We start from the raw sequence: 13,983 nt of genomic DNA on the forward strand, positions 1-13,983 counted from the left end.
GATTCCGTACGAGCAAGTAGACATTGAGCCGCTGGAGTCTGACCCCGAAGATACCGAAGACAGTTGAATATTTTCCATTTTGCTTTGGTATTAAGCGTATGTAGATTTTGCTGTATGTATTAGGTTTTTTTTTTATTGTTCATTTTTGTGAGAAGCCGATATAGGGTAGTTTTCATTTGTAAAATGAATTCTATTTGTGCTCAATTTACGAATGAAAATTATTTTTGCTATTTGCGCACAGCTTATGAATGGAAATTATTTTTGCCTTTTGTGCTCAATGAATGTGCTTGTTAGCCGCCAAGTAAGATGTAAAATTATGAAATGAAGGAAACAAGCTGCCGAATTAAAAATAATTGTAAAGTACTGCAGCTTAGCTGAATATATTAGTGAATATGCCCTTGCCGCAGTAGGTTAATGAACCAGTCGGACTAATGAAGCAAGACATGCTGAAAATAGTAGTTCAGTAATTTGCTAGGGCACAATGGAAATTCGGCTAAGCTTTGATAGTTATGCTGAATGGATTGATTAATCTGCCCTTACCCTAGCGAGTTAATGAACCAAGACAGGCTGAAAACGGTAGTTCAGTAATTTGTTGGGGCACAATGGAAATTCGGCTAAGCTTTGATAGTTATGCTGAATGGATTGATTAATCTGCCCTTGCCCCAGCGAGTTAATGAACCAAGACAGGCTGAAAACGGTAGTTTAGTAATTTGCTGGGGCACAATGGAAATTCGGCTGAGCTCTGATAGTTATGCCGAATAGATTGATTAATCTGCCCTTGCCCTAATGAGTTAATGAACCAAAACAGACTGAAAACGGAAGTTCAGTAATTTGCTGGGGCACAATGGAAATTCGGCTAAGCTCTGATAGTTATGCCGAATAGATTGATTAATCTGCCCTTGCCCCAGTGAGTTAATGAACCAAGACAGGCTTAAAATGGCAGTTCAGTAATTTGCTGGGGCACAATGGAAATTCGGCTGAGCTCTGATAGTTATGCCGAATAGATTGATTAATCTACCCTTGCCCTAGTGAGTTAATGAACCAAAACAGACTGAAAACGGAAGTTCAGTAATTTGCTGGGGCACAATGGAAATTCAGTTGAGCTCTGATAGTTATGCCGAATAGATTGATTAATCTACCCTTGCCCCAGTGAGTTAATGAACCAAGACAGACTGAAAACGGCAGTTCAGCAATTTGCTGGGGCACAATGGAAATTCGGCTGAGCTCTGATAGTTATGCCGAATAGATTGATTAATCTGCCCTTGCCCCAGCTAGCACTTGAACTAGGACGTCGAAAACAGTTAGTTCGTGGCGTAAGGCTTTTGAAGTTTAGCATTAATGATATCGCCTCGGTGGTGCTGTCCCCGTAAGTAATAAATGAGGCGAGTGCTTCGTGCATGTAGGTCCTATTAATGTGTTCAGACTCAACAACTCAGTCCAGTCCATTGAGAAAAGTTAGACAAATGCGAATGTCAAATAGATTGTTCTTCAACAGCAGAGGAGATGGGAGGACATTGGTTGAGCTGGAAAGAGAAACGAATCGAAGTGGCGAACCTATGCGCACGGGAGGTAGGCCTTCGAGGGAGCGGGAGAGATGCCAGTCCCCTCGTTGCCGAAATAGGTCACCCAGAAGGGAAAAGCAGCAACTGAGTAGATCCCCTCAACCCCGCTCGGGAAGAGAACCTGATGCGACACCGCGCCCGTTGAGTTTTGCGATCTTTGTAGGGAATAGACCAATGACAGAACTGGATTCGATCGTTCGTGACCCAAATGTGGCAGTCGAGTTCGCTCAACATATTTTTCCACCTAAAGTCCAGTAGTCGATGGTAGGTCGATAGGATTTCGAAGTGTTTTGGGAAGCGTTCATGGGGCGGTAAAGGGGCTGTACACCGCCTATGAAATCGGCATGCGCCTTCGTACCGCACGACGGGATATAGAGCAGAGAGACGAACACATTCGAAGCTTGGAAGCTCACACAGAGAAGGCTGAGCACGAACTAAGAAAGGTCAAGACTGCCGAGTCACAATCGGCTGGCCATCCTAACCCGGTCGTGGAGGAAAGGGTGACTCAGCGGCTAATACATCATGCGATTGCCGATCGAGATATGGCTAGCATGTTTGCAATTAAGACTGCTAAGTCCAGGGCCTATGAAAAAGTCTTTCATGATGGCCGGAAGGTCGGGATAGACAAGATCAAGGAAAAACTTGTCGAGGAGGTCTGCCAATGTGAAAATCGTGGATTTAAGCACAGCTGGATGAAGGCACTTCAAGCTGTGGACGCTCTCCGAGCAGCATGCGTTGATTCGGCGTCGCCGCTATATCAAGGTCATTATTTTCCCTTTTCGGCCTTCGAAGTTGAGAAGAGTGATGACGAGGGAGATGCCGAATAGAAGTAGACATTGTAATGCTCAAAAACAGATTGAGTGTAAATTATGTATTTATTGGTTAACCTAATAAAACACACTATTTCCAATGTTTGCATGTTTCAACTTACATTTATACACTTTGTGCCACTTGATCAATTTAATGAAACATTTCATTTTGAATGCTTGTATGTTTCAATTTTGATCGTGTATCATGGGGTCCACGAAAGGCATTCCGAATCTGAAGTCTTTATCGCCCCAAAAGTGTCATGCACTAATGGGGCTTCGAATTCGGAGACTTATCTTGGCCAATCGTGATATCCACAAAGGGCACTCCGAATCCGGAGGTTTTATTTGGCCCAAACGTGGCTTGCACGGATAGGGCTCCGAATTTGGAGGCTTTTTTGTCTTGGCCAATTGTGATCCACGAAGGGCGCTCCGAATTCGGAGGCTTAATTAGCCCAAAAGTGTCATGCACTAATGGGGCTCTGAATTCGGAGACTTATCTTGGCCAATCGTGATATCCACGAAGGGCACTCCGAATCCGAAGACTTTATTTGGCCCAAATGTGACCTACATGAATGGGGCTCTGAATTCAGAGGCTTTTTTGTCTTGGCCAATCGTGATTCATGAAGGGTGCTTCGAATCTAGAGTCTTTATTCGGCCCAAACGTGACCTGCACGGATGGGGCTTCGAATTCGAAGGCTTTTTTGTCTTGGCTAATCGTGATCCACGAAGGACGCTCCGAATCCAGAGGCTTAATCAGCCCAAAAGTGTCATGCACTAATGGGGCTCCAAATTCAGAGACTTATCTTGGCCAATCGTGATATCCACAAAGGGCGCTCCGAATTTGGATGCTTTATTCGGCCCAAACGTGACCTGCACGGATGGGGCTCCAAATTCGGAGGCTTTTTTGTCTTAGCCAATCGTGATCCACGAAGGGCGCTTCGAATTCGGAGTCTTTATTCGGCCCAAACGTGACCTGTACAGATGGGGCTCCAAATTCGGAGACTTATCTTGGCCAATCGTGATATCCATGAAGGGCGCTCCGAATCCAAAGTCTTTTTTCGGAAGACTTTTGAACTGAATTTTGCAATGATAAAACAGGAAACTTTGCATTGCAAAAGTGAAATATGTACATGGTGAACCATTCAAAACAAGTATCATGCCCCACAGGTCAGGTTTAATGATAAAATTTACGTAAGTGCGTTGAATTCCAAGGCCATGGCAGACTCCTCCCAGACATGTCTGTGAGCCGATATGCCCTTACTCCCGCGATTGAGTCAATTTGATAGGGGCCGTTCCAATTAGGACCCAATTTTCCATCAGCCGGATTCCTGGCAGCTAGAAGCACTTTCTTCAGGACCAACTCTCCTGGTGTGTAGCGGCGCAGCTGGACACGTTGATTATACGACTTAGCAAGCTACTGCTGGTACCGTGCCATGGATGCAAGGGCATGGTCTTTTCGTTCTTCAATCAAAATCAAATCCAAGGCTAGCATCATGTCGTTTCGGCCCATATCAAAAACTTTTGATTTCAAGGTTGGGAGGCCGATCTCCAAGGGAATGATTGCCTGCGTTCCAAAGTAGAAAGCAAACGGCGTCTCCCCAGTGGACCGCTTCAGAGTAGTGTGATGAGCCCATAACACACTCGTCAATTCGTCGACCCATCTGCCTTTAGTTTTCTTCAGCCTCTTCTTGATGCCATCCAGAATAGATTTTTTGGAGGCTTCAGCTTGGCCATTACTCTGAGGATAAGTCGGGGTGGAAAAATAGGGCCGAATACCATACTTACTGCACAGTTCTTGGTAAACACCGCAATCAAACTGGGTGCCGTTGTCAGAAATAAGTGCTCTCGGAATGTCGAATCGTGTTATGATATTTCTCCATACAAAACGCTTCACATTAGTATCTCGAATGTGCGTTAGTGCCTCCGCTTCCACCTATTTTGTGAAATAATCTGTTGCGACAATCAAAAATCGCTTGTTGCCCCGTGTAGATGTGCCCGAACGTCCTGGGAGAATCTCGTTTTGTTCATTTGGGCTCACTACAGTTCGGTCTCAAATGTCATGGTTCTGAATCTAATCTCGCAAAGTGCAATGCGGGATTGATAAATCACCAAAGAGTCCAAATCCGGGAAATCGTTTTGAAAAATTGATTTTTAGAAAGAAGTGCCAAACATAGACTGTTTTGCCAGATACAGAGTCGCCACCTAAATGTTTTATTTTGGAAAATTTAGGAAACCCTGACTCGTGCCTAAGGCCACGTGTCTGTCATCACCAAAGTTACCTCGGCTCGGGAACTTGGGTACGAGAGAGGAAGGTCATGCAATGAGCACCCCCGCTTGCCCGATCAAAGATCGGCCTTTACTAACATGATATCTTGTTTTTGAAAACACATGTGTTCTTATTCTGGTTATTTAACCTAGAATTACTATGTTATGCGCACAGCAAACAAGTATAGACTAGATCACCTAAATTGGAACAAAGCATTACATATCCGTTTGTTTGAACATGGTTTGAGGTTTGCTACTCGCAAGTAGGCTAAATCGAGGATTTCAATGAATTGTCCCAATTTCAAGCAATCCAACCTTCACCCATAGGCATTCAGGCAGTTATATCACATAAGCAGCTAACCTCATGGCAAGCATGCTATCATGGCAACACTCACACTCATGCAAGGATGCTAAAGCATAAACACTCACCGAGTACTCCGAGCCAAAACAAAAGCTATGTTAGAAATAAATTCATGATTCTAGCTATGTCAAGAATGCCTAATGCAACACATACAAAATGAAACTAAGATAGGCTCGGCTATTCTGAAATGTCATGTGAAATGCAATTTGATACATGCATTCAAACAGGAATTGAAATATAATGCAGTTAGCATGATGCGCCGAGCCCGGTGCATGCAAGACAGATGAATGGATGCAAACATACGAGCATAAGGATGTTAATTGAAACATGCCCTAAAACTAACCATCGTAAGTTGGTAAATAAAAGGGAGAAAGAAATGGGGGTTGGAAGACATGCATCACACACACGCACACTTATTTACAACAGTTGTGCCCTCTCGACGGAGGGTCCGAATAAACAGAACCGACTAATCAACTAACTATTCTAGCTAATTAATTATTACACAACCAAATTGAAACAAATACACATTCTAAGCTAAAAAAAGTACTGAAATGGCCTCGTGACGAGGGATGCATGGGTGCTCGAATTGCCTCGCTCGGAAATCCATCGCGATGCCCCGATTTGCCTCTGTTTGCAACTGGTCCCAGAACATTGCACAAAGCTTCAGATGGCTGAAACTCCACCATGGGAACCTGTAGGGATGCTGCCGACCAGTTATTGGCATTGGAGACCACCTGCTGACCACTTTTAATGTTGAAAACCAGAAAAAGTTGTCGGCCAGCAACTTTATCTGGTCGGCTGACCAGTTTTTGTTGCTAGTTTCTGGTTTTCTACTGGTTTCTGGTTTGTTGCAACAGAGAGCAAGAAAGGGGCATAGCAAAGTATTTGCAACACATGTATGCACAACCACCCTCCCTATCATTATGTAAGCTCAAGGGAGTATGGTTCTCGACCCTTGGGCCACCAATCACACATCTTGATGCATGATGGCCGAGGAGCCAAATTGCACAACTCAATATGAAATGAATGTACACACGAACACATAAAGCCTAAAACTCCATCATGTATAGTCAAGAGTGTCGGCGACCGAGAATTGAGGCACATTTCATCACTTCGAGTATGAAACGTCCCTCGTTTCCCGTGTTTGGACTAACTCCTATTCCAAACACAATGCAACAAATAACATGGCATGGCATACACAATGCGGCTCAAGCATGCAAACATTCAATGCAATGAAACAAGCATATGAACACGATGCAAGGGACAAGCATGAAAACATGAAACTAACATACTAGCATACACAATGCTATGAACTACATGGCATACACAATGATCATGACAACTAGTGTACGCAATGCACATGGTAACTAGCATACGCTAGGCAATGGACATGGCATGCACAAATGCAATAATCAATCATGCAACAACATGGCATTCTCAATGCTATGAACCACGTGGCATACTCAATGCACAATGGACTTAAACCAAAGTGGATATGCCTCATCCATGTCCAAATCAGTGGCCATAATGCTAAAATGAAGGCATCGAAAACACATACAAACATGCATGCCAATTGGCTCACCAATTGAGGCACTAAGGTGCAACTCTCAAGAGCACTAAAAGAGTGAATAGCATGGAAGTGTAGCAACACTAAATGCACTGAAATGAGGTAAGAAATGATGCCAAATCATTCAATCAACACAAGTATAGCATGGTAGGGTCCTTAAAGCATGAAGCTATCAAAGAGGACTACAAAGGAGGCATGCAATTCAAGGCAAAAATGCATGAACTAAGAATGGACAGAGCTTAAGTAGGTCAAAATAAGGACCTAAACATGCTGAGATGAGGGCTCAAATACCTAGGCAAGATGGCATGCATGCTAGGCCACAAACAAGGCAACAATGCATAACACTCAAAGGCATTCAAAGCATGAATGAAGTGGGAACATGGCAATGCTATAAGCTTTGAAATGAAGTATTAAATGATGCCAAATCATCTAAATAGTTCAAGGATAGCATGCAATGGTGCTCAAAGCTTGATGCAAGCAAGAGCATTTATACTACAAGTATACAAAACATGAAGCATGTGACCAAGGCAACCCAAAATAGTCCTAGTACATGTTAAAATGAGTCTAAAACATGCATGGAAGTAGGCCAAAATATGCTAGCATGAAGGGCATGAAGCATGGTGAATGCAAGGCATATAGCGATCCCGGTTGTCCCTTTGCTATTCTGTTGTCTTCCGGACTCGGTTCCGTGAAGTTGGTAGTTGTATCTATCTTGTTGTCGTCCTTTAATTCCGCTTGATTGAGTTTTAGGATGTTTTGGACAGGGTTGTTACAGGTTGATTAGGCCTTGGTTTCAATTCCTTGTTGCCCAGTTTTTAGGCGTTCCGCTCGAGTGGGTCTTCTTGCGCTCGAGCGGGGATTGCACACCCCCAGTTTTTCGTGTCCCTGCAAAACTTCTGCAGGTGTGATTTCTACGCTCGAGCGGGTTTCTTTACGCTCGAGCGGTGGAGCTCGAGCGGGTACTCTGGCACTCGAGCGGGTAGTACCTTTTCGGTGTAAGTTCTGGGAGGCGGAAATCTACGCTCGAGCGGGCTGGTTTTCGCGTTCGAGCGGATGTGCTTTATTCTTGTGTCTTGGCGCTCGAGCGGGTCTTTTTGCGCTCGAGCGTACCTAGTTTTTGTTCTTGACGCTCGAGTGTTGTGTTCTCCGCTCAAGCGAGAATGTCGTATATCAGTTGGCAGCTGGGCGTTTTAAATTCACTTTTTACATCCTTTCTCTCTCTCTTACTTTCTAAAAAGGCCATTTGAGAGCTCCTCTCTCTAAATCCATAGCTTCTCTCTAAGTATTGATCTAGCTAGGGTGTTTTCCTCACCTTTGGTCTTTACAAAAGTTGGGTTGATCGTCGAGGGCTATCCTTTGATCCGAGAAACTCGTGGTTTGGAGCAACTTCGTTTCCACCATCTTCTTCGTTGGGTGTCATCTTTTGAGGTAGGGATTCCTACTCACTCTTATGGGTTTTAACCTAGATTTTGAGCCTATTGTTTAAATGGTTGATTATGGGACTTAGGGTTTCAAAATGTGTTAAAGAGGGTTTTGTGATTTTGGACTCATAATATGTATTTTGGGTTTCAAAATGATGATATAGTCGTTGGTTGGTGATATTGGAACCTTTGAGTCGATATTGAGAGTTGGGGGTAAAAGCCCTAATTTGTTGTTTCAAAATTTATTGGTATAATTAATTTGGGAAAATTGTGGACCTATGGAATTGAGTTGGAAATAATGAAATTGTCTCATTATGTTGTGAAATGATGGAGTTGGATTTATAAATCGCTCACTTTGGAAAACGCTGATATTTTATCTGTTGGAGCTTTTATTATCTGTTTAGAAATAATTGCTTGGGCTACCGGTGGAGGGTAGTTTTGATTGTTGTAGACAATGCATAATGATTAGGCAAACTAAAACTAATCAATTGGATATGTCATAGAGTATGACGGTTGATAGAATACAATAACGTTATGTATTGATTGATTGTGTGTATGACCTGTGTGTATATACATTGTGTGTGGGAGGAGATAGGGGATGTACTCCACGGTTTAAGGGAAGATAGGGGATGGACCTCTAAACCAGATGTTGTTTGGGAGGAGATAGGGGATGGACTCCACTGATACAGCTCATATGCTTGTCAGATAATGTGTTGATATAGCTCATATGCTTATCTTTGGAAGTGTTGATACAACTCATATGCTTGTCATTGGAAGTGTTGATATTGCTAATATGCATATCTGTTGAAATGTGGATACAGCTTGTAGGCTTACCTGTTGAGATGTTAATACAACTAATATGTTTATCTCTTGTAAAATGGGAAGTGTTTAATATGAATCATTGTCTCATATAAGTGGTTAGCCAGGTTCTGAGCCGTTGATGCAAAAATGTGAAATTGATAAGAAATGGAAACTGAAATGAGTCATGAACATAGTGGTCATGAAATGAGAATGGGTTATGAATTGGTTTATGGAAATTGAACATTTATCAATTACTAATGTCTTAGTTATTGCTCATACTGTGTTTAGCATATCTCTACTGGGCTGTGGCTCACCCTTTATGGGACATCATTTTCAGGTACAGGTAGCATGCCACCTCCAAGGACATAGCTTGGGAGGCTAGAGGCAGGCGGATTGTTTTGGTTTATTTTCTTTTGGTGTATTACATGTAAATTCAAGCCAAGGGCTTTATGCGTATTGAGTTAGTACTCCTTTTTGTAACCAAGTGTTAACTTGGAAAGCTGTAAGCCTGTAGGGCATTTGCTTTTGTTGTTAACATGTAATACAGTTGTAAGAATTACTCTAATGAATGGAAATGGTTGGTTTCTTTTATATCAATGCATGTCTAAAATGACGGGTTTTATGTATTATTTTGAGGGCGTTACAAGGCAAATAAGGTGGATTACACTACACCTATTAAGACCAAGCATGTGATGAATTAACCAATAAAAATCAGAGTTATATCATGGCATAATAACCCCAAATAACCACTGAAATGATGGCTCGCAAGCTATGGCATGAAGGCATACGCAATGATTCATGTTAAGGCATAAAGGGGCAAACCCTTCAACGCATTGAATGTGTGACAAATGTGAATGTATGGCCATGAAACATGGACTGAAATCACATAACAAGTGATGCCAAATCACTGAAATAGGCCAAGCAATGCATGCTAGTGGACTCAATACATAAGGCTATCAAGCTAGATTGAACCAAGGCTATACAAAACAAGTCATGTATGACCAAGACAACCAAAATTGGACCTTAGAAATGATAAAACATGAACAAAATCTTCTTTAAGCTAAGCCAAAAGCATGCTAAAATGACATGTCAAAGCATGATGCATGTTAGGGTATTTCAAGGGGTTGCACTACAAGTGCATGAGGCATGCAAGGGCCAACCAAACCAGCCAAAAACAGAGTTATGACATGTCAAATGATGGCAAAAAATCTACTGAAATGGAGCCAATACATGCTAGAAAGACATGCTACTTTGATAAGCCACAAATGGGAATACACTACACATACAAGAAGCAAACACAAGGTGGCCAAACCAACCATAGACAGAGCTAAGGTAGGCCCTAAAAGTCATGAAAAAGTGCCTGAACCAAGCCTTGAAAGTATGAAGATGCATGCTCCTTTGATAGGCCAAAAAATGCAAGCAAACAAAACAAAAAGAGAGGGAATCACCCCCCTCTGATTTGAGGCCTCAAAACCACATGCCTACCACTAAAAATCCACTGGATTTCAGTGGCTGGAAGGTCAAGCAAGGACTAGCTCAAAGGCCCTAAACCATGGCACAAAACAAGGCCAAACAAGTCATGCAAGAGGGTAGAAGACCCTCAACGCCCAAGAGGCCTTAAACAAACATGAAAAACACTTAAATACAAAACTTTTTCTAGTTGAAAGCAAGGCCTAAATAAGCATGCAAATGAGACCAAGAGAGCAACCAAAATAAAGCTTAAAAGGGAGAAAAGAGGTTACCCTTGAAGCACTGCAAAACCAGCAGATTTCTTAGCCAAGAATCAGCTTTTTAACATCCAAAAAAGTCCTCCAAGAACCTCAGTTGAATGATGGGGGTGTATGGTTAGGGGTTGTGGTGCAAAAGTGAACAACAACACTCTCTTTAGGCACCAAATATAGAGATATAGAGAGAGATCTATGCTTATGCCTTACGAAAATTTCAGAACCTCTCCCATGGAGAGGGAGAGCCTCTCTTATAGAAAAACAAAGGTTCAAGCTTCTTGGAGAAGCTAAAACTTGGTTGCAATCCCTCCATACACGTGTATGGAGGATATAGTCTGTGCCCTCCAACTGGCACAGCTGGCATCCACACAGTCTGCCAAAACAGAGGGAGAGGTACCGACCACTTAAAGTGGTCGGCCTGCTACTTACAGTGGTTGGCCGACCACTTCAAGTGGTCTCCCAGAAAAAAAGTGGTCGGTAGGGGGAAATGGTGGTCTCCACACTGAAAGCAAGCCAATGGTGGGGGGGGGGGAGACCAGAAAAGGTGGCCTAAAGACCAAGAAAAACCAGTTTCCCGACTAGAAAACCGGCTTGTGGGAAGAAAAGTGGTATCCAAGGGAAAAAACTGGTCTCCCACCCTCGTACCACCTTCCAAGCAAGGAAAACATGGTTTGTACCAAAAACAAACCAACACGGATGCAAAACGAGAGTTCGGAAGGCAAAGCGCGTAGCCGGGAGCCTCGAAACCCAGCTGTTGAGCACCAAAAGTGGTATACGACCCCAAAAGTGGTCTCCCGGACCACAGTGTCCTTCTAGATAGAGGAAACAAGGTGTGGTTCAAAAACCACGCCAAACGAAGAACGTTAAGCGGTCCCGAGACAAGGCGCATGGCTAGGGACTCCAAAAACTGGAAACTAGTCTCCAAACGGGAAAAGTGGTCTACGATGACAAAGAGATGGTCTACAAGACCTCTCCCTCCCTCCGGGAAGAGAAACAGAGTTCGGTCCTCAAACCGAGCCGAAGCACAAAAGAGTTCAGAGGCCCGGAGGCAAGGCTCTCAGCTAAAACTCCGAAACCTCTAAACGAGCACAACATGCACCATCACCGAGCACTCAATCGATGACGTCTGAGTCTTAAGGTCGGTCAAAAATGGGGTGTCTACACCCCGGGCGCGAGGCAATAGTCCGACGATGTCAAGTCCCCATTGGGCGAACGTCCAAGGACTAGTTATAGAGCTTAATTCTTCAGCAGGCAGATGGGTTAAGAGAGAAAACTTCTGGCACTGTTCACATTTTTTCACATAACATTCGGCATCAGCTCTCATTGTCGGCCAATAATACCTCTGTGTCACAGCTCGATGGGCCAAAGAGCGCCCGCCAGAATGGGCACCACAGCTACCTTCATGTATTTTAGTCAGGAGTTCCTTGACTTTATCCGGATCAATGCATTCTAGGTATGGGCCAGAAAGAGATTTTTTGTAAAGCTTTCCTTGCGGATCCAAGTAGTATCGCAGGGCTTTGTTTCGCAGCTTGTGTGATTCTTTCCTATCCGACGGGAGCTGTTCGAAAGATAGGAATGCAACAATGGAGTCCATCTAACTCGAACCTAACGCTATGACATTGATCTGAACTTCTTCTAAAGGGCCAATGCTCGGCTTAGGGATGAAACCTACTTCAATTGTCCATTTAATCTCTGAGTTAATGGCGCAGGCTAGGCAAGCCAGGGCATCTACATGTGTGTTTTGATCACGGGTATAGACACCCCATTTTTGACCGACATTAAGACTCAGACATCATCGATTGAGCGCTCGACGATGGTGCATGTTGTGCTCGTTTAGAGGTTTTAGAGTTTTGGCTGAGAGCCTTGCCTCCAGGCCTCTGAACTCTTTGTGCTTTGACTCTGTTTGCAGACCAAGTCTTGTTTTTCCTTCTTGGAGGGAGGGAGTGGTCTTGTAGACCATCTCTCTTTGGTCGTAGACTACTTTTCGTGGTCGTAGGCCACTTTTCCCGTTTAGAGACTAGTTTCCGATTTTTGGAGCCTTTGGTCGCGCGCCTTGTCTCGGGACCGCTTACCATTCTCCGTTTGGCGTGGTTTTTGAACCACACCTTGTTACCTCTACCTAGAGGAACACTGTGGTCCGAGAGACCACTTTTGTGGTCGCATACCACTTTTGATGCTCGTCGGCTAGTTTTCGGGGCTTTTGGCCGCGTGTTTCGCCTCTTGATTTCTCGTCTTGCATTCGCTTTGGTTTGTTTTTGGTACAAACCTTGCTTTCCTTGTTTGGAAGGTGGTACAAGGGTGGGAGACTAGTATTTTTCCTGGCCGACCACTTTTTCTTTTTCCAGCTAGTTTTCTTGTCAGATAATTGGCTTTCTTGGTCTTTGGACCATTTTTTCTGGTCGACCACCACACTACCACCTTGCATTTAGTGTGTTGACCTCTCCCACCTATGGCCGGCCATTTTCTGCTCTAGTTGACCACCTAAAGTGGTCGGCCGACCACTTTTACTAGCAGGCCGACCACTTCAAGTGGTCGACTGCTTTTTGACACCTTTTTGGAGATATTTTAGGACAGCTGGCACAGCTAGAGAGCATTTGAGCCATCCTCCATACACGTGTATGGAGGGATGGCATTCAAGCTTAGCTTCTCCAAGAAGCTTTGGCTTTCCTCTTCTATAAGAGGGAGGCTCCTCCTCCTTTCTCCAGGTTCAGAAAAAGCTGAGGGAAGAGAGTTACATATAGCTTTGTCTTTATATCACTATTGTTCTTCATTTTTGTGTTCAAAAGTGTAGATTTGTCTTACTTTAGCACACAAACACACACTCAAACACCATCCTTTTGCTACTGAGGTGCTTAGGGGTTGATTTTGGTGTTCTTGGGTTGCCTTGAGCTTGAAAAACCTGCTGGAGTTACAGTTATAAAGAGGGTTTTCAAGGGTGAGCTTTTGACCTTTAAAACCCCCTTTCTTGCTTAAGCTTTTAGCCTATCTTTCATGTTGTTTTAAGCTTAGCTCATAACTAATAAAAGTTCTGTTTTTTCATGCTTAAAATGTTTGTTTAAGATCACTTTTGTGTTTGGGGTTGTTGTAGACAGCGCCCGCGGAGGGGGCCTCGTGCTACAGTTCGGACTCGATTTGTGTCACGGTTCTAAGTCTGAACCAAAGAGTCCAAATCCGGCAAATCGTTTTGAGAAAAAACAGATTTTTTTGAAAGAAGTGCCAAACATGGACTGCTTTGCCAGATACAGAGTCGCCACCTAAATATTTTAAAATGGGGGAATTTAGGAAACCCTGACTCGGTGCCGAAGGCCACATGTCCGTCATCACCGGAGTTGTCTCGGCTCGGGAGCTTGGGTACGATCGGGGAAGGTCAGCTATGAGCACCCCCTTTCGCCCGGTCCGAAGACCGGCCTCTACTAACCGTGATATCCGTTTTTGAAAACTTTACGTGTTCTTATTCCATTTATTAGCCTAGA

The sequence above is a fragment of the Camellia sinensis genome, unplaced genomic scaffold (genome assembly GCF_055761805.1).
Source record: "Camellia sinensis isolate YWXY unplaced genomic scaffold, ASM5576180v1 Unanchor1, whole genome shotgun sequence".
Classification (NCBI taxonomy): domain Eukaryota; kingdom Viridiplantae; phylum Streptophyta; class Magnoliopsida; order Ericales; family Theaceae; genus Camellia; species Camellia sinensis.